This window comes from Aotus nancymaae, unplaced genomic scaffold, assembly GCF_030222135.1.
Source record: "Aotus nancymaae isolate 86718 unplaced genomic scaffold, 86718_ANA_hifiasm-v0.15.2.pri h1tg000021l, whole genome shotgun sequence".
In the NCBI taxonomy this organism is placed as follows: Eukaryota; Metazoa; Chordata; class Mammalia; order Primates; family Aotidae; genus Aotus; species Aotus nancymaae.
Window position 1 is genome coordinate 6,668,858 of NW_026988433.1, and position 26,950 is coordinate 6,695,807.

The 26,950-nt window shown below is 41.8% G+C and overlaps 1 pseudogene; it reads right to left on the minus strand.

Moving 5' to 3' along the window:
* Positions 1-5,761: 5,761 nt before the first annotated feature.
* LOC135276229 (uncharacterized) lies at positions 5,762-26,950 on the minus strand (annotated as a pseudogene).

Genomic DNA, 26,950 nt, shown 5'->3' on the forward strand with positions numbered 1-26,950 from the left:
AAAAGTTAGAGTGTTTGCTTGTTCAGATAAATTGGCCTGAAGCCACCTCACCCGTTTTGTTTTCCTAGTGTTCATTTTTTGCTTTAATTTATTTAACCAATTGAATATAAAAATCTAACTTAAACACAAAATTACGCAGGACAAGCTATGAAATAAAGAAGAAAGACTGTCATTCTCAGAATATTTTTATTCTGGCTTAGGATATAAAGCTATATCACATAAAACACACATCAGCTAATTTCAAACAATTATATGTAATTAGCAGAAAGTTATGCTACATGTGGGAAAATGTGTGTAAAACAGTGAGTACCACATAGACCCTGTCACACGACGGAACTTGTCCTGACATTGTAATTCAGTATTTCAAAGTTAGGCATTTTACAAATTCTGTAGATTTAGCATGGTTGGCTCCTGGTATGGGCTCTTTGACCCAGTATTACAATACAGATTACTGTCTTTTGTAATCTTTTAAGCAAATTCTAACATTATTGGAAACATGTTTGCAAGGCTGCAATTGGAAAAAAAAATCTCGGGATATACAAGGAAGAAAAAACACCAGTCTTTGTAGGATGAAGATAATTCTTTATAAGGACTGAGCATACAAATTAACTCTGAAGAACTTTAAAAACAACTCATTCCTATGAAATTCTGATTTAATGGGATTAAATCACAGGTATCTAATAAGATCACTGATGTGTGGGAGTCACAGGATGGGTGATAATGACATCATTGGCCAGCATTTATCCTGTTATTGAACATGGAATGGTTGCTTCATTCACAAAGATTTGACCAGGAGCCTTCTCTGTAAACCCAGCAGGTCCTTGACCCATCCCCGTAGCTGACTGAGTTAGTGGTGAAGGCATTTGGTCCAAGCAAGGTCCATCAGGTTCTCTTCTTCTGAGAGTTACAGATTATAGTGAAGACACCTAAGGGATTAGGCCAAGACCCCCAATAGATGTGCTTAGAGAAAAGGCACATGAAACCCAGATACTGGAGTCCCCCAGCTCTTCTCTTCCTGAACCTTGTTCAACACTCACTTCTCTCAAGTATCTGAGCCAAAGCCTTCTAAGAAGTCTCATTTTAGTGTTGATTATCCAGAACTGTAACCAAAGAAGCTAACTCAAAACTCACTGCTGAAGAATACTTTCAGAGATGCAGATACTTGATAGCCAGTCAACCCCAGACACTGAGGATTCAACAACCAAGACTGAAATAGGGCTATCAACTCATATATGAGCACCCCTGAGCTGACAAAAACCTAGACCCTAATGAGTAGCAGATGGTGCTTCTGAATAAAATGGTCAATTAGCTATTTTGAAAGCAGTCAGCATTCTAATGATCATCACCCCTTTTGAGAACAGGGATTCCTCACATGATGAGGGCATTATTTGCAACGAATTCAGCAATGTAAATCTAAATGATACCAACAGTGGTAAGAATTAACATTTATCAAGCCCTTACTTAGATGTGCGCCAAGCTTTCATGCTCAAAGCTTTAGACGTATAATTATATTTACTCACCACCGCCATCTTACGGAAAAGATCTTATCATTTTCTGCTTTTGGAAAGGAAAACAGAAAACAAACAAACAAAAACCCTGAGGCCTAAGGAGCCCACAGTGCACGGTCTCTTAGCAAGCGGCAGAGCTGGGCTTTGAATCCATATCTGACTTGGGAATCCACGTGGACAACCTCTACTATTTACTGCTTCCCTGTGAAAAGAGGGCTCTTCAGGAGATAGCGACATGCAGTGTCATCTTCTTTATCCCAAAGGAATAAAGTTTTTATTCATGCATCAACATCCCATAAAGTGTCTTTTAGAAATCTGTGCTAATGAGTGAGAATCAAGCTGTAAAAGTGATACTAAAATCAATACGTATTATAGGTTATGAAATGCAAACATTGTCTTAGTAAATATTTATGACATAATGCCCCATATTATATTCAATATTATATTTTGATTATCATTTCTAAAATTGTTATCATATAGCATAAGCCTAAACAGGCAACTAATCAATAGCACTTGAAAAAAGTAGGATCCTATATTGACCTTAGAAGCTTGGGGATAAGTAAGATACGCATGGGTTGCAGAAGAGATGTACTGAAACTCCTTACAAACGACTCACATACGAAAGCCAGTGAGCAACACTGGATAAAATCAAATCAGGAGTGATTCTTCAGGGATCAGATATTTTTATTCACAGTTTGGTCTAAAAAAAAAAAAAAAACCCAGCAGCAACAACACATACACACATTTAATTAGTAATTAAAAATAAGTTGTTATTCATTATAGTCAACCTGAATGAATACAGCCTTTCTCTGGCATCTTTGTGGGATTGGACACGTTGTGAGTTTCCTCATGAAATACTTCATAGGATGATAAAATTCAACAGAAACTCTTGTCTAGACACCATCCCTGCTGAGGCCACTTGGTCACCCTGGAATGCATCACAGAGCCACACCCAGTCACTCCGCCCTCTACACACGAGGCTACACCAAGTGCAGTATTTTAAAGCAGGTTTCGCAGTGAAAGTCAGGACTCAGGCCATGAGACACTGGCTCTGAGAAGCCTGTGTATTATCTCAGTGTGAACTTTTTAAACAATCTCCTGAATGAATGTGGTGATTCTCAAACATTAATTTTGCCTCCTCCTACTTCTGCAGGAACATTTGGAAATGTCTGGAAACGTCTTTAGTTGCTGTAAGTGAGCAGGATGCTACTGGAGTCTAGAGGGTGGAGGTCGAGAGGCTGTCAAACATTCTACCGTGTACAGGACGGCCTCCCAGGTGATGAATCACCTGATGCAAAATGTCAATCATGTCAAGGTGGATGATATGGCTTGGCTCTGTGTCCCCGCCTAAATGTCACCTTGAATTGTAATAATCCTCACTTGTTGACTGGGCGTGGTGGCTCACGCCTGTAATCCCAGAATTTTGGGAGGCCGAGGTGGGCAGATCACAGGTCAGGAGATCGAGATCATCCTGGCTAACACGGTGAAAACCCGTCTCTACTAAAAATACAAAAAATTAGCAGGTGTGGTGGCACGCACCTGTAGTCCCAGCTACTCGGGAGGCTGAGGCAGGAGAATCACTTGAACCCAGGAGGTGGAGGTTGCAGTGAGCCGAGATTACAGCACTGCACTCCAGTCTGGCAACAGAGTGAGACTCTGTCTCAAAAAAAAAAAAAATCCCCACTTGTCAAGGACAGAACCAGATGGAGATAATTGGATAATTGGGGTGGTTTCCCCATTCCGTTTTCATGATAGTGAGTCTCATGGGATCTGATGGTTTTATAAGCGTCTGACATTTCCCCTGCTTGTACTCATTCGCTCTCCTGACACCCTATAAATAGGTGCCTTAGCCATGATTGTTAGTTTCCTGAGCCTCCCTATCCATGCAGAACTGTGAGTCAATTAAACCTCTTGTCTTTACAAATTACTCAGTCTCAGGGAGTTCTTCATAGCAATGTGAGAACGGACTAATACAATGAAGAAAACCTGTTTTAAAAGGTCCCCTTCCCTACCTAATACATTTATTATTAAATACTTAAAAAATATGAAACACAGAACTGAAGTCCAGGCTGTTCTCAGCACTAAGGCTTCAGCAACGGCAAGGCAGAGTCCCTGCCCTGAGATTACCTCTTAATTAGCAAGGTGACCTTAGGCAAGACACGTAAACTCCCGAAGGCTGGTCTCTTATCTGTAGTATAGGAGTTCATAATAATATCTAGAGTGCACATTTTTATTAAGGATTAAATAAGTTTATAGACAAGCTCTCTTTTGTACTTCTCCTCAAATCCCATGCCCCCTTCCCACGACCCCTTAGGAATTATTTGCAACATCTCATCTAAGGGGCTCCTTTGGTTTTAGATACCTTAAATTATCAGTAGGTTCTTGATCATGCTTGACGAATACACACCTTCCGATGTTACTCCCATCTTGTAATATTCCTTATTCTTTGCTTTGTCACATTTGTCCTGGGAGTTGCTGGTGCAAACAACAGGTGGAAAAATTCCAGGGCAAAAGGAACACTTGCTAAATAGAAGTTTATCTGCCATTAAGAGCCATCTGTTAGTCAATAATACTGGCAAAGTGGCCATAGTATAGCAGGCACTGGAGCAGGGTCTGGGGAGTGCACAACCATTATATAGACAGCCCCATGGAGATAGAATTCCACAGCAACTCTGAAGCCATGTACATCTCTCAACCTAAATTCCAAAAAATCCTCCATGACGTTTCAACTTGAAAAAGAGAAGTATAAGATCCCTAGAAATTAAAAACAGATAATCTCCAAATCTTTAAACTTTGTTCATTGATGTAAAAGGACCTCTAAACTTTGTTCAGTGAAATAAAAATATCTATTCTGCTGTAAGGTTCAGGCAAGTCCAGAAAACTTGCTGCTTAGTATGGCAATGGGACAGCATCAAAGCCTTACAGTTGTTCTGTGCTTACAGTAAGCCTGTGGCATGTTTCAGTTCTTACAAGAGCCAAGAGAGGTGGACGCTGTAGAGAAGAGAATGGTGCAGCTCAGGAAGGCTGAGGAGTGGGTGCAGTCTCTGTAGTGTAGACCTCCTTATATCTTCTTCGGCACCAAGCATAGTGCCTTGAAGTATTCACTATATTTAATGTTTTCTAAAAACAGAGATATGCCTAAAGACCTATTTTTACTGGGTCAGGAGTCAAGAGAGACAGTCTATTACTTTAGGTGTGTCCATTTTTAGATTACTTCATGTTTGCTTACAAAAATCCAGCTGGATTTCTAATGTAAATGTGGTCCAGGAATATGTGGCCCCATTTCCCTGATGGACTTTTCCTAAGCCAACGTACAAGCTCCTCAGACTGAAAGAAATAACAGTTTTGTTGACCCTGTGCTGAGAGTAATTTTTCAACATTTGCTAAGAAGGCATAATAGCTTTCCTCAGTTCAGGTAACAAAAGAGGTCAGGATATCAGAAGGGGTTCAGAGACCTGTTTGTTGGTGCACAATTTTCTATCCCTCATCTCTCTGCATAAAAATATCAAAGATGTAAAAATGTGATTCTGTCTTGAACTTCTCTTTCTACTCAATGGGTGAGATGAAATTTTAAATATTAACGATTAAACAGCTGAGAAATTATCAACTAACTATATATAATATAAAAAGACAGTTCACTTGAAATCTGAAAAGAGAACATAAAAATGCAGTATCTATGTATGAGAGGTTTGTTTTTTGTTTTTGTTTTTGCCTTTTTTTTTTTTTTTTTTTTTTGAGATCGAGTCTCCCTCTGTCACCCAGGCTGGAGTGCAATGATACAATCTCGGCTCACTGCAACCTCCACCTCCTGGGTTCAAGTAATTCTCCTGCCTCAGCCTCTCAAATAGCTATGACTACAGGCGTCCACCACCATGCCCAGCTAATTTTTGTATTTTTAGTAAAGACAGGATTTCACCATATTGGCCAGGCTGGTCTCAAACTCCTGACCTTGTGATCTACCTGCCTCGGCCTCCCAAAGTGCTGGGATTACAGGTGTGAGCCACCACGCCCAGCATTTGAGGTTTTTTTTCTTACTTTCAGATTCTAAAGGTTGAGAAAGTTGGGTGTGATGTGACAATTCATTCTGCACCAGCCCTGCTGTCAACGCCTTCACCCAGATGTCTGTGTTGAGGTCCTAGACTTCAGAAAAATGAGAGAACACATGCACCAGGATAAGAGAGAGAAACCCCAAAAGCCGTATGTGAAACTTGATTTCTCCACTGGCCAGGCAGCAGGAGTCTGAGAGCCTCGATTTAATAGCTTGAATTTGAATTGAATAAAGCCTCAACCAGCTGCAACAAAAAGTGCAAGCTTTCTGAAAGGTGACGCTGGTAAGTGTGGACAAATTCATTGTACTAATTAATCTTACTCTAATACGAAAGTAATTCCGTCAAGTATCTTCCACTGAATAGGGCGACATAATGGACAGTGAAATATAGGCTTTCCATTGGTAAAGATTACAAATTAAAATTTTTATTTGTGTTTGCTTTGCTTTCAGCTTTTAGCATAACCTATGGAGATCAAATTGGACATCGAAGGCATGCTACATACAGTTCCGCACCTGAATGCAATGACAGACATATATTATTTTAGAAAGTTTTTCAGGATTCCACTGCCTAATTTCTTTTTCTTTGCAAGAAAATTGTGGTTTTCAAAGCATCTGATTTTGCAATGACTTTTAACTAAATAATAAGCCAATCTTAGAATGTGTCTTTTAGTGAACATATGTTCTCGTTCATATTGGCAAATAAGTAAGGATGAAATGTTGGTTGTCAGGTCTACATATATTCAGCTTCAGTAGGTACCGTTTAATGACTCCAAAGTATTTTAACAATTTTAATTGCTGTCTTATAATGTTAATGTTAATATAAAGAATGTTTTCTTTTTTTCTACTGATTATTTAAGCTAACATATTGTCTTACCTGTGGCCTCTATGAAATGAATGTGGATGCTTTTAACCCACTGAGCATTGAACTCTGTTCCTAAAGGGAGCTGATACCCTCTGTGGCACTCTCATCTGGAGACAGACATCCTGGGTTTTATTTATTTTCTTCACTTATGAGTGAGATATTTAAATTCTTTGTGTTTCAGCTTTGTCACCTGCAGAATTGGGATAATAGCAGTTCCTACCTGATGGTGTTGTAGTGTGAAATAAATAGTACTATACATAAAGTGCTTAGAAAAGTACTAGACACAATTTAAGAGCCTGAATTGTGGGTTAAAGCAATAAATTACAACTGCAATAAACTGATCAGTGGAACACCATTTTATTTGCCATTTCTTTTCATGGCTGACTTGCCAAAAAGTAATAAAAGAAGATCTGCTGGCTATTTCTGGGAAATAGTTGTCTCTCTTTAAAAAGAAATTGCTGTCTGGCCATCGTGGCTCATGTCTGTAATCCCAGCACTTTGGGAGGCTGAGGTGGAAGGATCACTTGAGCCTAGGAGCTTGATACTATTCTGGGTGACGTATCCAGATGCCTGTCTCTACAAAAAAAACATACCAGAATAGTTAACTAGGCATGGTGGTGCATGTCTATAGTCCCAGCTACTTGGGAAAGCAAATCAGGAGGGTCGCTTGAGCCCTAGAGTTTGAGGTTGCCACGAGCTGTGATTGCATCATTGCACACTCCAGCTGGGTAGAAAAGCTAGACCCTGTCCAGGAAAAAAAAGAGAGAGAGAGAAAGAGAGAGAGAGCTGCATATGGAAAATACTTTTGCACCGCTCTCACTATTGACTGGAAGCTGCCAGGTGTGGACACAGTATCTGTAATTTCAGCAGCCGTATTTGACCATGAAGAGACAAGAGTTAATAGAAAACCAGCATGCCAAAATACACCGATTGGAAAGGAAAGTCTGGTTCCGTGATGACATCCCAGATCTGTGCACACACCTTGCCCTGGCCTGTCTCTGCATTTACTGTTACGTACCCAGTAACCATAACTATCATTAGCCTATTTGTTAGGTGTGCCACGCCTTGCAGTCAGTGTATCCTAATTGATACAGTTCAAAAGCCAGAAGGGGTAAAGACATCACAAGGCATGTAAGAAGGATTTTTCAGATGTGCCGTCACTCCCCCTCCTTACTCCTGAAGAGAGGCTTCGGGATCAAGCCAACCATGGCGTTCTATACAAATGTACGAGATTGCAATCAGCGTCTCCTTCATTCTTTCTTCCCTCTTTCTTCCTTGCTGGCCTCTTTTCTGCTCCTCAAACACACCAAGCATCCTCCTTCCTTAGGACTTTTTCACTTGCTCTTCCCTCTGCGGAGTTATTTTCTGCAGATGGCCCACACCTTTCTCACTCACGTTCTTCAGGTGCTCAGACATCGCCTGAGGGACAGGCCTCCTGTGTGTAAACTAAATAACGTGCAAGCGTTTCCCCTCACTCTCTATTTTTGCCCTGGCCTTGTTTTATATACATCATCACAGTGATCGCAACCTGATAATTCATTAACTTTTACAGCCGCTTCCACCATTTTATCAACTCCCAAGAACTTGGTTGTTCATTTTTTGCTGTATCTCCAACATATATGAGTGCCTACCATACAGAGGGTGAACAAAAAAAAATGTTGAATAAATTTCTTCAACAGATATTTATTAAACACCTACTAGATACCAGACACATAAAATCATTTATTAGATCTGATGAGCTATCAGTTTGACACATTTAATCTGAAGAGTAAACATATCTTAAGGGAAATGGAAAATCGTATTCTGGATATAGAATAAAATGCATTGTACTACTCTAAAATGCATTTGCCTTTCGAAATAAAAACATAAATAGCAAATAATTAGTGTTGATTAATGACAGTTAGTGATTTACAAGAACTCCCTATTATTGCAAATTCTATGCTTCACCAGCTTCTAAATTCTCAAAGAGACATGAATTAATTTCTATTGACAGAAACAGTGAAGTCTTTATTTCTGGGTTTGTAAAAGGAGTTTATTTTAGACTAAGATGTTTCTGCATATGATTCATTTCCTGAAGACCTGAATATTAAGACATTCTATGGTGTGCTCATAAAAACCCTGCTTTGGAATTTCACTTTGGCATTATTTGATATCTGTTTTCCGGATCTGTACCTTTCTAAGCCTTTGACCCTGAACCTGACTGTAAGATGCTGGAGAGCAGACACTATACCTTTACATTTCTTGCAGGCCCTCAATGCATCCTCAAAGTGAACACATGCAGCAAGTCAGCACCAGGGCCGTGCCTAAGTGAGAGGAGGCACTGCTCAGCGGATGAGACCCCCAGCTTGGAGATCTAACAACTCAAGGTGACATTCTTTCTCTCCCTTTTACTATCTGTGTGACTTTGAGCAAGACCTTGTCTCTTTAAGCCTCCGTGTCCACACTGACAGAATGCAGGTAAAAAAATCAATTTTGTTCTCCTTAATTCAATCAAATTAATAGAAAAAATAAATAGATAAATATTGTCTAAAAGTAATGATACCAGTCTCTAATCCAGATTTTCTCCAAATGACGATTTCATCTTCAGTTACGCCCTCTGACTTCCAGAGCGTGAATTTTGTTCCAGAGAAATTTTCCTTTAACACCTGCCTTCTATCACTTCTAATAGCACTTTCTTTTCTGTTTTGCACTTATTTATTCTCTTAATCTAGGGTCCTCTGTCAAGTTGTGTCGCCTGATTTCTGCACTTCAGAACTTCCTGCATTCTTCCAGTGGACGTTCCCATAAGGACAATTTAGAGAACTGGCTATCTATGAATTTCTTTTTCTCCAGCAAGCTACAGAGCTATATTGAATAAGTATGATAGTATCTCAAAAATACACAATTCTGTACACATTCACCTCAAGGCTTGATATTTGTGTACCTGTTAGAAATACATATGTCTTCTACTAATACTTTTTAAACTATCCAAACAGATAACAACACATCAAGAACACATACAGCAAAATGTTTGCGAGAGAATTAGTGTGAAATGCCAGGAACACTTAGATTGCATATCTGGTTTGCTCTGCAGACTCCTCTCTGAAAAAACAGAGTCCAAATGGCTCACATGCCAAGGAGAAGAATTCTCTACCAGTTGCAGCATGGATTAATGTGACATGGACTTTCCAATAGAGAAGTCAATTCTTGAAATTAGAAATCAATTTCTGACCTAAGAAAATAAGTTGGAGCCAGGTAATAACAAAAGATCTCTCTGGAGTATTCTTTCTAAGACAGGTGGGTGAGGTGTGTAAATCTTTCAGGCTAATTTAAACAGCTAATTTAATGCAAAACACAGCTTTTTGTTTTAAGATTATTTTTTGTGTTGAGAATCTTTTAGCAGTTGTGATTGTCTCTGAGACCATAACATCTTTCTACTTTTATCTGCTTTATTTACAATATTTATATACTCTCTAATGCTGCTCTTTTGGGGGCAAATAAAGGGGCAGGTGAATGGCTGGGCTCATAAGCACAGAATGACATCCATTCCATATCTACATTTATGTCTCTTCTGTACAGTCACATCTCTCTCTTTCTCTCTCTCTCTCTCTCTCTCATATCTATCAATTTACCTGCCTATCTATCCAGTATCTATCTGTATCTAAATCTATATCTCTTCATCTATGTAAGCTTTTTTGTTCTCTGCCTTATAAATCCTATTGTGGACCCAAAGGGTGGACAGAACCAAAAAAGGATTTTGGAGCCAAAAAAAAAAAAAAATCCTTTCAAATGTGGTTTGGTTGTAAATATAGGAGTAGTGCAGTTTTATCACTTCAAAAATTACCTTCTGGGCATTTTTTTTTTCACCTCTGAGGATGTAGTTTGACTGGAAGTGAAATTGATGGCTAAAGAATTTAAAATGTGTCTCATAATTCTTCTTGAGCAGAGATCTCACCTTAAATCCTACCTAGCTGATCAGTTTATTTACAATACTGGGATATTAGAGTTTAAAGTCACATCTATTACAGCAGCTTCCTGGTATGGACTTCTTCAGAAAGGAAGTAGAAACTGAGCTTAAAAAGAAATTTCATCACCTTGAAGTAAGACCACATCCAAGATGTCTTTCAGTTCTATCAATGCATCAACCCACTTGTCTATTTCTATCTCTAGCTAGAGAGAGACAGATAGAGATCTATATTCATAAACATTATCTATCTACCTATCTATCTATCTATACATCTATCTATCTATCTATCTATCTAATCTATCTATCTATCTATACATCTATCTATCTATCTATACATCTATCTATCTATACATCTATCTATCTATCTATACATCTATCTATCTATCTATACATCTATCTATCTATACATCTATCTATCTATACATCTATCTATCTATACATCTATCTATCTATACATCTATCTATCTATCTTATCTATCTATCTATCTATCTATCTGCCTACCTATACATCTATCTATCTATCTGCCTACCTATACATCTATCTATCTATCTATCTGTCTATCCGTCTGTCCATCCATCTGTTCACCCATCTGTCTATATACCTATATACCTGTCTGTCTATCTATCTATCTATCTATCTATCTATCTATACATCTATCTATCTATCTATCTATCTATCTATCTATCTATCTATCCATCTGTCTGTCCATCCATCTGTGCACCCATCTGTCTATATACCTGTCTATCTATCTATCTATCTATCTATCTATCTATCTATCTGCCTACCTATACATCTATCTATCTATCTGCCTACCTATACATCTATCTATCTATCTATCTGTCTATCCGTCTGTCCATCCATCTGTTCACCCATCTGTCTATATACCTATATACCTGTCTGTCTATCTATCTATCTATCTATCTATCTATCTATCTATCTATACATCTATCTATCTACTTACCTACCTATCTATCCATCCATCCATCTGTGCATCCATTTATCTATCTATCATCTATCTATCCATCTGTCTGTCCATCCATCTGTGTCTATATACCTATATACCTGTCGATCTATCTATCTATCTATACATCTATCTATCTATCTATCTATCTATCCATCTGTCTGTCCATCCATCTGTGCATCCATCTGTCTATATACCTATATACCTGTCTGTCTATCTATCTATCTATCTATCTATCTATCTATCTATCTATCTATCTACCTACCTATCTACCTATCTATCTACCTACCTACCTATACATCTATCTATCTATTTATCTATCAGTCAATACATCTATCTACCTACTTATACTTCTATCTATCTATATCTATCTATCTATCTGCCTACCTACACATTTGTCTGTGTATCTATGTGTCTGTCTACCTTCCTACCTGTACATCTCTCTGTCTGTCTATCTATCTACCTACATATACATCTATCTGTCTGTCTTTCTATCTGTCTGTCTATCTAGCTAGCTACCTACCTATACATCTATTTATCTATCTTACTAACTATTCTCAACTGGGCAGACAAAGTGGTTAATTTAAAGTCTAAATCAAATTATGTTGTTCTTGCGCTTAGAAGAAAAATGACTTCCCATTTTGCTGAGAATAAAATCCGCACTCTCCACCGTGATGGACCAGGCCTGTGTGACTGCTCCTGCTTCTACTTCCACTTCGTGCCTTCTCCTTCACCCGTCCCTCCAGCCACAATGGCCTTCTCTCTGCACACGCAGCAACAGAGAGCTTTTAGTCGGCATCAGACCTCTTTGACAAGGTGACAGTTTAGCCAAGGGAATCCTGCATGAAGAGAATCTGGCCCTGCAGCGACAGGGCAAAGGTTTTTCAGCCTTTCAGGCAGCCGGTGGAAAGGTCCTGATGGGTAAGGAGCCCAGCAGGTACTGCAATGCCCATTGCAACCTCAGATTATTCTGCTTAGTGCTCTCCAAACACTCACCCCTATCTGAATCGTCTGGATGATTTGTTTGTTGTCTGCCCCACTCATGTAAATTTCATGAAGGAGAAAACTGTTTATCTTGTCTGTGTCATTGCCCAGGACCTTAAACCTAAAAACCTGCATATGACACACACTAAATGCTCAGTGAATGTCTGGGGAATAAGGGAGCTGCCTCTTCCTCCCTTCCTCTCTTTCTCTCTTTCTTCCTTTCTTCTTTTAAGACATGTTCTCATGCTGTTGCTCAGGCTAGAGTACAGTGGCATGATCATGGCTCACTGCAACCTCCACCACCTGAGCTCAAGCAATTCTCCCACCTCAGCCTCCCAAGTAGCTGGGACCACAGGTGGATGCCACCATGCCCAGCTAATTTTTGTAGTTTTTGTAGATATGGGGTCTCACCATATTGCCCAGGCTGGTCTCAAACTCCTGGGCTCAAAGCTCTGAGATTACAGGTGTGAGCCGCCATGCCTGGTGGGACCTGCATCTTTCTATCCACAGACTTTCCAAATTCAACGTAGGTAAACTCCTGGCTGCTCTCCATCCCTGTGTTCCCAGTCTTGCTGGTTTCTTTGTGGAGTCCCTTCTCTCACTGCCTCTTGTCTGTATTCTGCAGAGCCAGGCTCACGTCTCAGCTACCACACAGCCTCTTCTCACTTTCAGAAGTAACTGTAACCCTTTGAACACCTGGTTGGCATCTCTATTAGCCACATTTGCTTACAGAACTTACTTGTCTGGGTTAGAATTCTTGTTTTTCACTTTCTGCATAACTTTGGGCAAGGTGCTCACCTTTCTGTATTACAGTTTTCTCACCTGTACAAATAGAGAGAATAATAGTATTTATCCCATAATGTTTTTTAGGAGAATTAAATGAGCTAATACACAGTCTACCCACAGAACTGCAGGCAGATGTCACAGTGGCCCACAGGCAGGTCCAAAAAGAACCCCTTAAGTTTAAAAGCATCGCAGAGCTCAGCGTAACCAAGCAGAAGAAAAAGAAAGACCAAGACAAGGTGAAACTCAAGGAATGATGGAATGAGCAAAAAGAATAAGGAGGAGCAGTGTGGCCGGGACAAGTGGACCCCAGCCCGGGTGGCCTTCAAGAAGATGCAGGAGAACAAATGGAGAGGGTCCTGAAGAAGCATCCACACCCTGCAGGCAGAGGGCAGAGAACTTCAACAGACGCCTGCTGCACACACTCAAGGGGAACGATGACGTTTCTGCAGTGAGCTGGACCATGCGGTCTCCACCCTGGGGATGTGGCCATAGTGCAGGGAAGCGAGAGTCCGCATCGGAGTTAAGTCTGTTTCCTTCGGTATTTTCTAGAAACATTGCTTTGCATGCACCCTCAAATCTCCTGCTGCGACGCTGCTTTTCAGAGCTGTGCACCCGCATTCCAGAACTTGATTAAAGCGAAACAGTCCTTTTACTCAGTTTAGGTTTCTTCATAGAAAGTACACCTTTTAGTGTAGATGGGAAGTTTTAAAAGCTTATCTAGTAGTAAAGACCACGTTTGTGTCCATGCCCTGTAAAAAATGTTTTTACCTTCGAATTGCATCTCACCCTCTGAGGCCAGGCAGCTGTCTTTGCCTGGATGAAGTGAACTCCAGAGGATGAGGGGCTAAAGGCAGTGTCACCTGCTGTGTGCAGACCCCTATGAGACCCGGTGTGGGTGCCCTTCCAAGCTCCCTTCAGCTCGGGGCTAATGCTGTTCCCTGCAGGCCCCAGGAAAGCCACTTGTAGATTCGTGGTCCTCTGACTGCCTCCTCAGCCACTGGCCAGTGAGACAGTGCAGCCCGATAGCAAAGCAGCATCTAAGACAGGGATGGACCATAAGCCTCGTCCCTTTCTCGGTGTGTCCCCCCAGCCCCCTTCCAAAGCTCCTAATGGGCATTGTCACTTTATTGCCGCTTTTCTTTGTAATGAAGCCCAGACACGAGCTGCCTCGGCCCTCAGCTCAGAGCTCCAAGTTTACTCAGAGTTGACACATCACATGGGGTTCTTTGGCATTTCTGCCCTAAGACACGTCAGGGGTGACGGGACCAGGACAGAGCCCCAGCACAGACAGACATGGGCACAGTCAAATGGTGGAGCTCAGGTAGCAGTGCTGGAGGGCCAGGAGGGCCTGGGTGTGCCAGATGAGAGTCCAACTCGATGTGCTATTGGGAAAAATGGTCTCTTTTGGGAGAAATGGTCTCTGTTAATGTAGATATTCAAAGAATAACAAAGGCAGAATAGAAAAACCAAGTGTGGAGTTTGGAGTTGTCTGCAAACTGTAGAATAAAGCAAAAACTAGTTATTAAAAAGTGAGCTAATATATACAAATAAGTTAGAAAACGGACATATTATCACAGCTTGATAGATATTTGCTTTTAAAATTATAACTGTAATAATCATAGTGCTTTGAATCATCAGTCCTTTGTATAATCTTCACTCCCATCAGACTAAAATACATTTTAGTGCAAATGGAGGGACGGCATTTCATTTATTTTAGAATATTTTCACAGAAGATTTCATACATCTGGCAAAAATGTAATTATATGTAAATGCATATCTCATTTCCACAGTTAGCGTATAAAAGGAAATTATTTGAGGTCAAAATTACTCTTGAAATTCCTTTAAATCAACTATAAATTATAGAGTATAAATGTATTTGTATACATAATCCTTTTAAGTAGCATCCATGCCCCTCAAAGTGTTGACAGTCACTGAGTTAGACCAAAAATGTAATGAAAGTGAAAACAACACACAGATAGGTAAGAAGTTGTCCAGTCCTCAACAGGAATCCAGCATCTTAGAGGAGCCACACGGGTTCCTTCTCATCTGCAGGCTTCACTCCATTCAGTTCTGCTGCTAACCTCGATACACGATCCTAGATTGTCTTGTTGTAAAGATTAAGGAGATCACAGGCAACATCTTGCTAAGGATTGAGTTTTAATGCAGGTGCTTGAATTATTCTTTCATGCTACAAAACCATGTGAGGCAAGGTATTAACATTTAAGTTTTTTTTTAAGCATCAGGAATTCCAAAATCAGGTACAAAATCAAAAGGCAGATTTTCAAACAAAACCTTTGAAAAGTGGTTCTTTAATGCTTAAAGGATCTCACCCTTTTCCAGAACAGAGAAGTGTCAAGAGAAGTGAGCAAGGAAAAAGTTCTTTGGACAGAGCTTGGCGAAGAGACGTCTCTGTGTTTGAAGGAGATCTTGAAACTCATGGGCATGTGGTCTGGGATCTGGGTCCTGCTTAGGATGTGTGAGGCTCAGAAAGGGCTGGTTTCCTGTTGGACATCACAGCTAGAAAGTGCTTCTAGTCCTAGAAGGGACCTGGGCTCTCAGAATGTACTGGAGGAAGGAGGCTGCATGTCCTGTGCACCAGAAGTGGGTAAGCCCTGGGCCAACCGTTAACATTTGGCATTTATTGTCCAAAGAGAGTTGTGTTTGAATATCAGCATGTTTGCTATTGATAATTATGCATAAAAAATAGACAAAGTTGAGAGTTAAGCCAGACAATCGGAACGCTGTGGTCACTCTAGCCATGCAGAAAACCAGCCTGGAGCCGTTGAAAGGGCACCTTTGGAGGTCAATGGGGCCTGGACAGAGTCTGAGTGGGGTGGATGAACAAATAAAAGCAGTTGTGGAGGTTCAGGAGGGGTCAGTAGAAGTAAATTACGCATTGCTCATGGGGATCGCCATCTGAGTGCCCGACAGGGTACCTTCCAGGAGCCCATGAAGTCAATAGAGAATGAAGCAGACTGAAGCTTCCAGCAGACCAGAGACCTTAGCCAACTGAAGACAGTAAGTTACAATCTCTCCTGTCTTCTCTTGTGTCTTTTCTTCCCATTTGTTGGAAATAGCTGCGCGGTGCTGCAAAGAAAAAAATAGCACCGAGACAAAGGATCTTTCAGCAACGCAATTTTTACTTCCTGGGCTGCAGGAAGGGTACCCTCACTAGCCATCATGCCATGAGAGTACAATGAACAAAGAAAAACACACAGATTTATTCCTTACCCATTTGGGATCATCTTTACTGCTGTGTCTGATCTCTGTTGGCTGGAGTCAGATCCCACGATCTAAACTAAAACCCGATTGGCTAACAACTTCAAACTTTTCTAAACAGGGAAAAGCAATGGAGAACTGGGACATGCATGTGAGCAGGTCCAGCACAGATATTTTGGTTAAAGTACAAGGATATAGAATGTACTACGTGCCTGTAAGCATGGCGTGTCTAACAGCTACATAGGATAGGGCTTAACAAAGTTATTAGCACACTTATTGTTTAACAAGAAAGGAAACTTTAAAAAGGAACTTTTCTACTTCCCATATCTTTCCTCCCGCTAACCCTCAGCAACCCTGGAAAGATTAGAAACCCTGGAAAGAAGAGGGGGAGACTGTTTCCTACCGAAGTCTTCCAGCCTGAGCTGAGAGAGGAAATCATTTAATGTAGAACTGTATTTGAATTTTTCCTTCATATTTTGAATTGATTATTCTAATTTAGACTGTTCGCAACTTTTAGGAGAACATATGACTTTTTTTTACCCTAAGAGAGGTGGTGGAAAATCCCGGACTAGCTGAAACTTTCATCCATTTACAGGAAGGATTAACTCATTGGAGAAAACTTAAGGGCTCAGGGAGATGGGTTAACTGCATTTTAATCGCATCCCATAAACTGCATCTTCAATGTACCTAGTACTCGGGATTTCCTTGTTTCCATTCCTCCTATTAATAAATACTTGCAAAATACTAGGTGAATCACCTTCTTTAAGAAATACAATTATGATATGACTTCAGCTTACTTAACACATGTTGCTTAAAGTTCAAAGTATTCATGTAAATGGTTTCATTAATCTAATCCTTCCTTACAATAAAAACATAATCCCTCTGGCTTAATACAAGGAAAATTCACCTTAAAACATTTTGAAGATATTAGGAAGTCTGATGTATATTAATGTCTCTCTCCACTTCCTACAAGTCAGCTTCAAATACTTTTTACATTTTACTTTTCATAGAAAACTACCCGGCACTGAAAAGACAGCTGCTGGATCCACATCCTAGGTTCAGCTTTTATGAGCAGCGGGACTCGGGGGAGGGGAGATTCACTAAATACATGGCCCGGAGGAAGTGTAAAAATTATAGCAATAAAGAACAATGCCTTGAAGACTGTAAACACTGAAAGTTGTTGCCTGAGTTTCATCCTATCATTTAGGATCTTTTTTTGGTCTTAAGTGATAGAATTGCAGCAGGAACCAGTTCAGAGCAGAGGTTGTCTGGGGCTGTTTCTGGGATACTGGGTGTTAGGGGTGGAGGTGGGAAAGGCAGGGACCAGAGTCCAAGGACTGGAAAGAAGCCAGTGCCTTTCTCTCCCTCTCTGGTGATTTCATCTTGTCTGGTCTTGGTTTGGACTCCTTTGTTCCCACAGCAAAGTCTTCTCCACAAGGTTAAACAGCACCCATCTCTCTCTCCAGCCTTTGTCTCTGGAGGCAAGGCTGGTTTTACTGCAACTTCAAACATTAAAAATCCAGAGACAGTCTCAGAAAGGCCTGGCCTGGTTTCCATGCCTACCCCGAATCTATCTGGGGGGAATAGGCAGCTAAGATTGTCCATGTTGGGCCAGATGCCTCCAAGCAGTCAGAGGAAGGATGGGGTGCACCCTGCTAAGAAAAGGGAGAAGACAGCCTTGGAGTAGGATCAAATAAAAACTTGGAGACTATTAGATTTCAATATAAATCCATTCAATAAGCCTCTGAGTGTCTACCAGAGGCAAGCAGATGCTGCCGCTTGCTGAAGATCCAAAGACAAGAAAGACATGTACGTACCCCTTGCAGAGGGCACACACTCACTATGAAAAACAGAGCTGTCACTCAACAATCACAGCACACTGCAAGGAGCTAGTGTAGACACGCTAGAAAGCAGCATTGTGGGCTGGGCACAGTGGCTCACGCCCATAATCCAGCACTTTGGGAGGCGGAGGCAGTCGGATCATCTGAGATCAAGAGTTCAAGACCAGCCTGACCAATATGGTGAAATCCTGTCTCTACTAAAACTATGAAAATTAGCTGGGCATGGTGGTGTGTGCCTGTAGTCCCAGCTACTCGGGAGGCTGAGGCAGGAGAATTGCCTGAACCCAGGAGGCGGAGGTTGCAGTGAGCCAAGATCGCGCCACTGCACTCCAGCCTGGGAGACAGAGTAAGACACCATCTCAAAAAAAAAGAAAAGAAAAGAAAAGAAAAAGAAAGAAAGCAGTATTGTGGCAGCTCTCAGAAGAGGTTGGTCTCTGCCCTGGGCAGGCAGGCACCAATGACCTCCCAAGGTTATTGATTGAGGCCTTGAAGGATGAGTAAGAGTGTCCCAAAGACAACAGGAGGAGTGATTCCAGGCAGGGCATGGAATGGCATGCCCTCAGGCAGAGTTGAAGGGTCCCAAGTTCTGAAATTAAAAGGAGTAAGTAGGAAAATGGAAGTCACACCTGCTCATGGATAAATGGGCAGGAGTTAGCGTGGAGGGTATTGCCCGCCATGCTGAAGAGCTGGGAACTTATTTCTGAGCATGGTTTAAAAATAAGCTGGTGATATGACTCTCATGGGGAGTAACAGCAGGGCCTCATCACTGTGGGCTCTGGATAGGCATCGTGCTGTGTGTGTTTCACCCTGTGGACAGGTGCTGTTCTAGATCTTACAGTGCAGCTGAGAAAATTAGGCTTAAAAGGGCTGTATGCCTCATCCAGGATCCCTCAGACAGTACATGGTAGATCTGGAAAGTCACTTTACCACACTACATAGCCTCTTGAAAAAGGCAATGCATGTGGCAAACACAGAATATAGAGAAATACTGAAAATGGAGCATTATTACTTTCAAGCCAATGTCAGAAACAACAGTTAACATACTGGACCTTTTAGACTATGTGAGCTCCCAATTTGTCCTGTGAAACCCGTCAGCATTATTCTCAACTCCCAAAACGTCCATTTGAGTGAGGCGAGTCACCAGTTTGTATTTGTTTTACCAAGATTTCTATGAACCAGGTTTTGAATTTCAGCATTTCTTCATCAGAGAATAACTAACAATGATTGCAGGGAAATAATGAGTTCCACTTTCCTACTAAAACTGGTTGTTTCTTTTTTATTTATTCGTTTATTTTCTTGAGATGGAGTCTGCCTCTGTTACCCAGGCTGAGGTGCAGTGGTACAATCTCTGCTCACTGCAACCTCTGCCTCTTGGGTTCAAGTGAGTTTCCTGCCTCAGCCCGCTGAGTAGCTGGGATTACAGGCATGTGACACCACACCTGGCTATTTTGTGTGTGTGTGTGTGTGTGTGTGTGTGTGTGTGTGTGTGTGTTTAGTAGAGACAGAGTTTCACCATGTTGGCCGGGGTGGTCTCAAACTCCCGATCTCAGTTGATCCACCCACCTCGGCCTCCCAAAGTTCTGGGATTACAGGCGTGAGCCACCATCCCCGGCCAGAATCCATTTTTAATGTGAATTATTGATATTTTGAGAGGGTCTAATTTTGTAGCTATTGTGAGATTTTTTTTTTCATTTCTACAATGATAACCAAAGAGGGAAAATATCTAAGAGTTGGCTTGACAGCATGGGGATTTTTTAAGGGTCCTCTTTAGTGTCTGACTTCTGAACGTTTAATATTCATGGGAGCAATAACTATAAAGCTGTCTTTGCTGCTGTCATTAATGACAATGCCTGATCCTAAGGCACAGAGTTGACCTTGGCCTTAGAACACCAAAGAAAAATTCCATTTGTCTCTGAAATAAGATATGCAATTACAGGGAGGAAAAAAATAAATGCCTGCCTGACTCCAGAGATTCTTTCCATGGAGAACTATCCTGATTAAGTTTCTAAACAAGCTTCACCACAGATGCTCTGGGTATCTCTCGATTCATTTCTTCCACGTGTTTTCTGAGATGTGCTAATTTGTGAGAAAACTCTCTCCTCCCTACCTTCTCTTAACTACATGGTGTATATAATCTGTGCATTTGGAAGAATTAACTTTATAGTTTGTAAAGTCTTCAAGGCAGGATATTGGTGAAAAATCAGGCAGCAGAGTGGGTGGAGGGGATGTATCAGTCTGTTCTCATGCTGCTAATAAAGACATGCCCAACTGTCAGGTCTCAAAGTCCAAGCCTGGCCATTATAGCCTTGGTGACCCACATGTATACCTCTGAATGGCCCCCAAGAGCCAGGAAGTCTGAAGTAACCACAAGTAACCAGACGGCCACAGAAAGAAGTGAAACAACTCGTTCCTGCCTCAACTAATTGCTCTCCCCCTGCAACCTGCAACCATTTCTCCTGCTCAGCCTTGTGAAAATTTCCCCCTGGACATTGAGTTTCTCAAGACCTCCACCCTTGTAACTATGTGATTTACCTCACCCTCTCCTCTGTTTGCAAGGGATACCCCCCACCCTTACGATCATGCCTGTTTGTAGTAGATGACCCCTACCCTTATGACCGTGCATCCTGTGACACCCTCCCTGCCGACAACACCCCTGCCTCCAGCTTGCAAAACCGCCCTGAACTGTAACTTCTGTAAGTTTCCACTGCCAACACCAAACCTATAAAACCAACACCTATCCCACCGCCCTCTGCTGACTCTCTTTTCAGACTCACCCCAATGCACCTGGGTGAATAAACAGCCACATTGCTCACACAAAGCCTGCCTGGTGGTCTTTTTACAGAAGTGACATTCCTGACACCAAGACTGGGTAATTCATAAAGAAAAAGACGCTTAATGGACTCACAGTTCCACATGGCTGGAAAGGCTCACAATCACGGCAGAAGGTGAAAGGCACGTCTCACACGGCAGCAGGCAAGAGAAAGCGTGTGCAGGGGAACTCCCCTTTATAAAACCATCAGATCTCATTAGACTCTTTCACTATCACAAGAACAAGGCAGTTTCTGGGCCGGACAGAGTGAATGCTTGCATCTACCTCAACCCTTTGCTTTAACAATGCACACAGGGGACTGGACAAATTGAGTGCTGTCACTCAACTTATGTTTTCAGCTTCTTAAACTTGTCCCCACGTTTCTCTGCTTAATCCCTTCAGCTCCAAAATGGATGAGGGCCAAAGACAATATTTACAGCTAAGCTGCTCAGGTGCCTCAGTGAAAAGAATGAAAAAATCTCTTACCTCTGTCCACAGGGCCAGCCTATTTGTGGGTTCAAAGTCTGGGCTGTTTAAGAAATGCGAAAGGAAAACATCTTGGGCCCCCTCAAGCTGGGAACTGCTCAGGGCAAATCTGAGTCTCATTCTTTCAAAGTCACCCCTCTGCTCACTGAGATAGATGCACATCTGATTGCCTCCTTTGGAAAGACTTATCAGAAACCCAAAAGAATTGCAACGATTTGTCTCTGACCTACCTGTGACCTGAAAGCCCTCAGTGGAAAAGAGGGAGGCTTGCTTGAGTTGTCTCTTGTCTTTCTGGACGCAACTCATGTACTTCTTACCTATATTGATTGACGCTTCATGTCCCCTGAAAATGTGTAAAATCAAGCTGTGCCCCGACCACCTTGGGCACACGTCCTCAGGACTTCCTGAGACTGCCATGGGCGTGTCTTCAACCTTGGCAGAATAAACTGTCTTAATTAACTGAGACCTGTCTCAGATTTTCTGGGTTCACAGAAATTTTATACAAAAGGAAAAAGGAAGTTTCCTTTAGTAAAATCCTTGTTAAAACATCTCCTATTGCATCTTAAGGCTGTATTTTTTCCTTTCTATCATGTTAGTGAAACTTTTTGATGGCGCACACCCATTCATCCTTGGACGAGAAAATATCTGTTCCAGCATGGTACTGTAACATAAACGTGGCGGGTGCATTTTCTTTTCCTTGAATTCCTTCACCATTTACCCAAATTTTCATTCTAACATTCTCTAATGGAGTACAGTCAAAGTAAATGTCCAGTAAGCAAGCAGCCTGGAAGATGAAGGATTGGGGCTGCCAGTGGTCTGGGTAAGGAAGTTGTTCTGTTGCCTTGTCTTCTCCGTGTTTTGGGTTTCCACTGCTGTAGGGAGCAGCTGTCTGAATCTGGATTTTGGTCTGGTCTGGAGTCCATGCTGGACAGCTCACATGGCCAAGTTCAGCTCCTTTTATTATTTCTTTCTGACCCAGCAGAGAGAAGACTGGCCAGTCTTGTGTGGCCCCTGCTGTAGGTCCTCGGGGGCCCTGCATGGGAGTTCCAATCACTGGTCCTTTATAAGCTGATCATCCTTGAATGAAAAGAGCTACCCAGTGATGTGAGACACACCTGCCCAGTGGGCTGCCCCCTCCGTATGCCCACTCTCACTCACAGATGAACACAGTGGGGGTTCTGCCAAGATCTCTGTACCAGCTGATGCTGTTTGGGGTGCAGGTTTCTGGAAGCCATGCTCAAACTGGTTTCAACAAAACAAAAGAGTTGAGCCAGGCATGGTGGCTCATGCGGTAGTCCCAGCACTTTGGGAGGCCAAGGCCAGTGGATCATGAGGTCAGGAGTTTGAGAACAGCCTTAACAACATGGTGAAACCCCATCTCTACTAAATACAAAAATTAACTGGGCATGGTCGCATGTGCCTGTAATCCCGGCTACTCAGGAGGCTGAGGCAGGAGAATTGCTTGAACCCAGGAGGCGGAGGTTGCAGTGAGTTGAGATGGCACCACTGCACCCCAGCCTGGATGACAGAGATTCCATCTCAAAAAAAAAAAAAAAAAAAGAGTTCACTGCTGAATAGAACTAAAAAGCCTAAGACTAGAACTAACTGACTAGCCTCAGGGGCCTGACTAGATTCAGGCACCGGAATAAGGTATACAGTCTCTTTCTACTTCTTGGTATCTTTGTGAATGTTAGATTTCATTTTCAGATTCCACTCACCATCTCAGGCTTCTGTGATCCATATCTTTAGTGATACCTGAGGAAAAACTTAGTATCTTTATCTGATAATTTCCTAGGAGTCCCAGAAATCAAACTATTCATAATAATCATCTCAATCTATTTAAAATCCCAACACTTAACTTTGGCCATCATGGTCAGAGGGATGGAGTGAAGAGAACTGGAGAAGAAAGCCCCCGTCATGTGCCTCCTGGTTCCTAATGACCGCAGCAGGGAAGAGGGTGGGCTTTTGATGCTCTAACTAGTCAGAAGGAAAACCACATCAAAATCCCCATGTAATAAAAATAGCAATATCCAAATAAAATTCGGGACTGTGAGGCAAACAAATGAGCTGGGACATGAACAACATCAACAACAATTGTCTGTCCCGATATCCACTACCTACCTTTGGGTGAGGCAGCACCGTTTTGCCAGAAGAGGTTCTGCCTGTTGTGGGTATGGATGGCTCTCTATTCTTGTTACCAGCCCACGAAAGTGATAGGGCTCTGATTAGTGGAGGAGCACCAGGTTCTTTGTCTGGAGTTAGAAAAAACGACACAGACACATGTGGAGTAGTTTTAAGGAGCAAAGAGTTTAATAGGCAAGAAGGAAGGGAAAAGACAAAAGGAGGAAGCTCCCCTTACAGAGACAGAGGGAGGGGAGCTCCGAAGGCGAAAGGAGAAACCCCAAGTGTGGGGGATACTAGCCAGGCATAGGTAGAGGCTGGAGGAGGCGGTGTCTGATTTGCATAGGACTTAGGGGATTGGTTTGATCAGGCATCTCATTTGTGTAGCCCATGACAAAACCGGCCCTCCTCCCCCTACATTTTAATATGGGGATGCAGGGCGCCAGGGTGTTCTACACACGTGGGGATATGTGGGGGCAGCCATGTTGCCGGGAACATGTGGGGCAAGGGCAGGAAGGCATGGGAATTGCCATATTTGGGTGGACCCAGTTCCTATGGCTGGCATTTGCATATCAAAAGTTGCCAGCCTGGCTTGAAGAGCCAGGGCTTTCCAGCTAGACAAGAAGCTTCTTTAAAAATGAAAACCTCCCAAGGACCCCTTTTCCTCTCTATCCGCCTAAAATAATTTCTTAATAACTCCTACCACAAAAGCATCCTCCTTCTTTAAATATTCCCTTGTTTATTTTACCAGGAAGAAAAAGCTGGTGTTGACACGGTTGTTCAATTTAAAGACCTAATTGGAATTACTCAATTTTAAATAAATTCTCAGAATGGGTGTCAAACTCCTTGGGTCCATAATCCACACGAAGAAAGAGATTAGGGTGTTTGGTTCCTTTCTTAATATGCAAAACTAAAATTCTGGATGCTGTTAATAAGACAATCCCTTCTTTTTTGGACTGTCAGAAACATGATAGCCAAACAAAGATTCTGGTTTACTTTTCTCGAGGAAAGTGGAACTGATGTTGAAATTGCAAGGAGAATTAGACTTCATCAGAAACAAGTCATGCCGTGATGTTGGAACTCTCCTTTCTTCTTCAGTTCTGACGATGCGACATGAAAGAGTAGATATTTTATTAAAATGTCCATCTTTATTGATATACAACTGATAAATAAAATTGTAGATATTTAAGGTGTACAACACGATGTTTGGATATATATATACATTGTGGAATAATTACCACCATTGAGCTATTTAATATATTCCATCTCACATAATTACCATTGTGTGTGTGTGTGTGTGTGTGTGTGTGTGTTTAGTGAGAGCATTTAATATTTCAACCCTTAGCAAATTTCTAGTATATAACACATCATTATTACCTATAGTCACAATGCAGTACATAGATCTCCAGAACTTATTTATCCTGCGTAAGTGAGATTCTGTTCTCTTTCACCAATATCTCCCTATTTTCTTCTCCTGCGGCCCCTGGTAACCATCCTTATCCTCTCTGCTTCTATGAAGGTAATTAGTTTTAATCCACATCCTAGGGGTAGCAGTTTCACTCATTGCACACTCACACTCTTGCATTGATTAGCAAATGCCTAATTAGAAAGTCCACAGTCCAGAATTCCCACTAAAGCCTGTCAGCTGTCATTTTCTATGTCTGCTCAACACTGAGATCTCATTAGCTAGTGTAATGCGTCTAGGGATGCTTTTTCCCTGGAAAGTTTAGTGGTGTGTTTACTAGCAACATGGATGTAGAAAATGGGTTTTCATTGACGAGAAAGGCAGATGGAATGAACTCAATAAGTCACTCCCCATACCTGCAAAACAAGGTCTCACCATCTCATAAGCCCCACACTCTGTACTTGTAGGGAGAACGCACGAAGTCAAACCCGAAACCACCCTCCATCCAGTCACTGAGATGGCAAATTCTGGTTGCCAGATGCCAACTGTGATAGATTTCTTCTTTGAGAACATTGTCATAGCTGTCTCATGGGGATCTTTTATGGGATGTGTTATGGACTGAATCGTGTTCTCCAAAACTCATGTGTTGAAGTCTTCGTTTTTTTCTGTTTTTTTTTTTTTTTTTTTTTTTTTAATGGAGTTTTGCTCTGTTGCCCAGGCTGTAGTGCAGTGACATAGTGTCAGCTCACTACAACCTCTGCCTCCCAAGTTCAAGCAATTCTCCAGTCTTATCCTCCTGGGTAGCTGGGATTGCAGGCGTGCATTACCACACCTCACTAATTTTTGTATTTTTAGTAGAGACGAGATTTCACCAAGTTGGCCAGGCTGGTCTTGAACCCCTGATCTCAGGTGATCCACCCACCTCAGTCTCCTAAAGTGCTGGGATTATAGGCATAAGCTGCTGCGCCTGGTCTCATATGTTGAAGTCTGAACCACCAATGTGACTGTACTTGGATATAGGGCCTTAAAATAAGATTAACTGAGGCAATAAAAATGGAGCCTATTCCACTTTGATTTGTGTTCCTGTGAGAAGAGAAAGTCACATGAGAGATGTGTATGCTGAAAAGAGACAAAGCAAGGACACAGTGAGAAGGTGGCATCTGCAAGCCAAGGAGAGGGGCCTCAGGAGAAACTGACCCAGCACACACCACACCTTCATCTTTGACCTCCAGCCTCCAGAACTATGAGAAATGCCTTCCTGTTGTTTAATCCGTCCAGGCTGTGAGACTGCTACAGAATATGTGGTTGGATCACTTACAAGGACAGAGGTATCATGCAGTTTACAGAATGTATGGACTGCTATGTTCCTGATGTATGATATGATTAATTATCAAACACTCATGTGCATGGCAGAATTTGTCCTGAGACAAATTTTTCCTCTTAATCTGATTGTGAAGTTGGAGAAAAAGCCAATCCTTTGCCCTGCTCAAACTCTGACAACTATGTAATATTATTATTATTTTTTTTTTTTTTGAAACAGAGTCTCACTTCATCACCAGGAGCCAGGCTGGAGTGCAGTGGCGTGACCTCGGCTCGCTGCAACCTCTGCCTCCGGGTTCAAGCAATTCTCCTGTCTCAGTCTCCCGAGTAGCTGAGATTACAGGTGCACGCCACCACGCCCAGCTAATTTTTTTGTATTTTTAGTAGAGACGGGGTTTCACCATGTTGGCCAGGATGGTCTTGATCTCTTGACCTCGTGATCTGCCCGCCTCGGCCTCCCAAAGTGCTGGGATTACAGGCATGATATAATATTATTTTTTAAATGGTTGCCCACGACCTAAAGGGCTGAGGCTACTTCATGGCATTTGCTCTTTGACTTCACCTGGACAATCTCTATAAATACACCTGAAGTTGCCTCATAAAGTGCCCAATATTTCCCATTGCTCTGACGAGCTGGGTTTTTATTTTTTCAT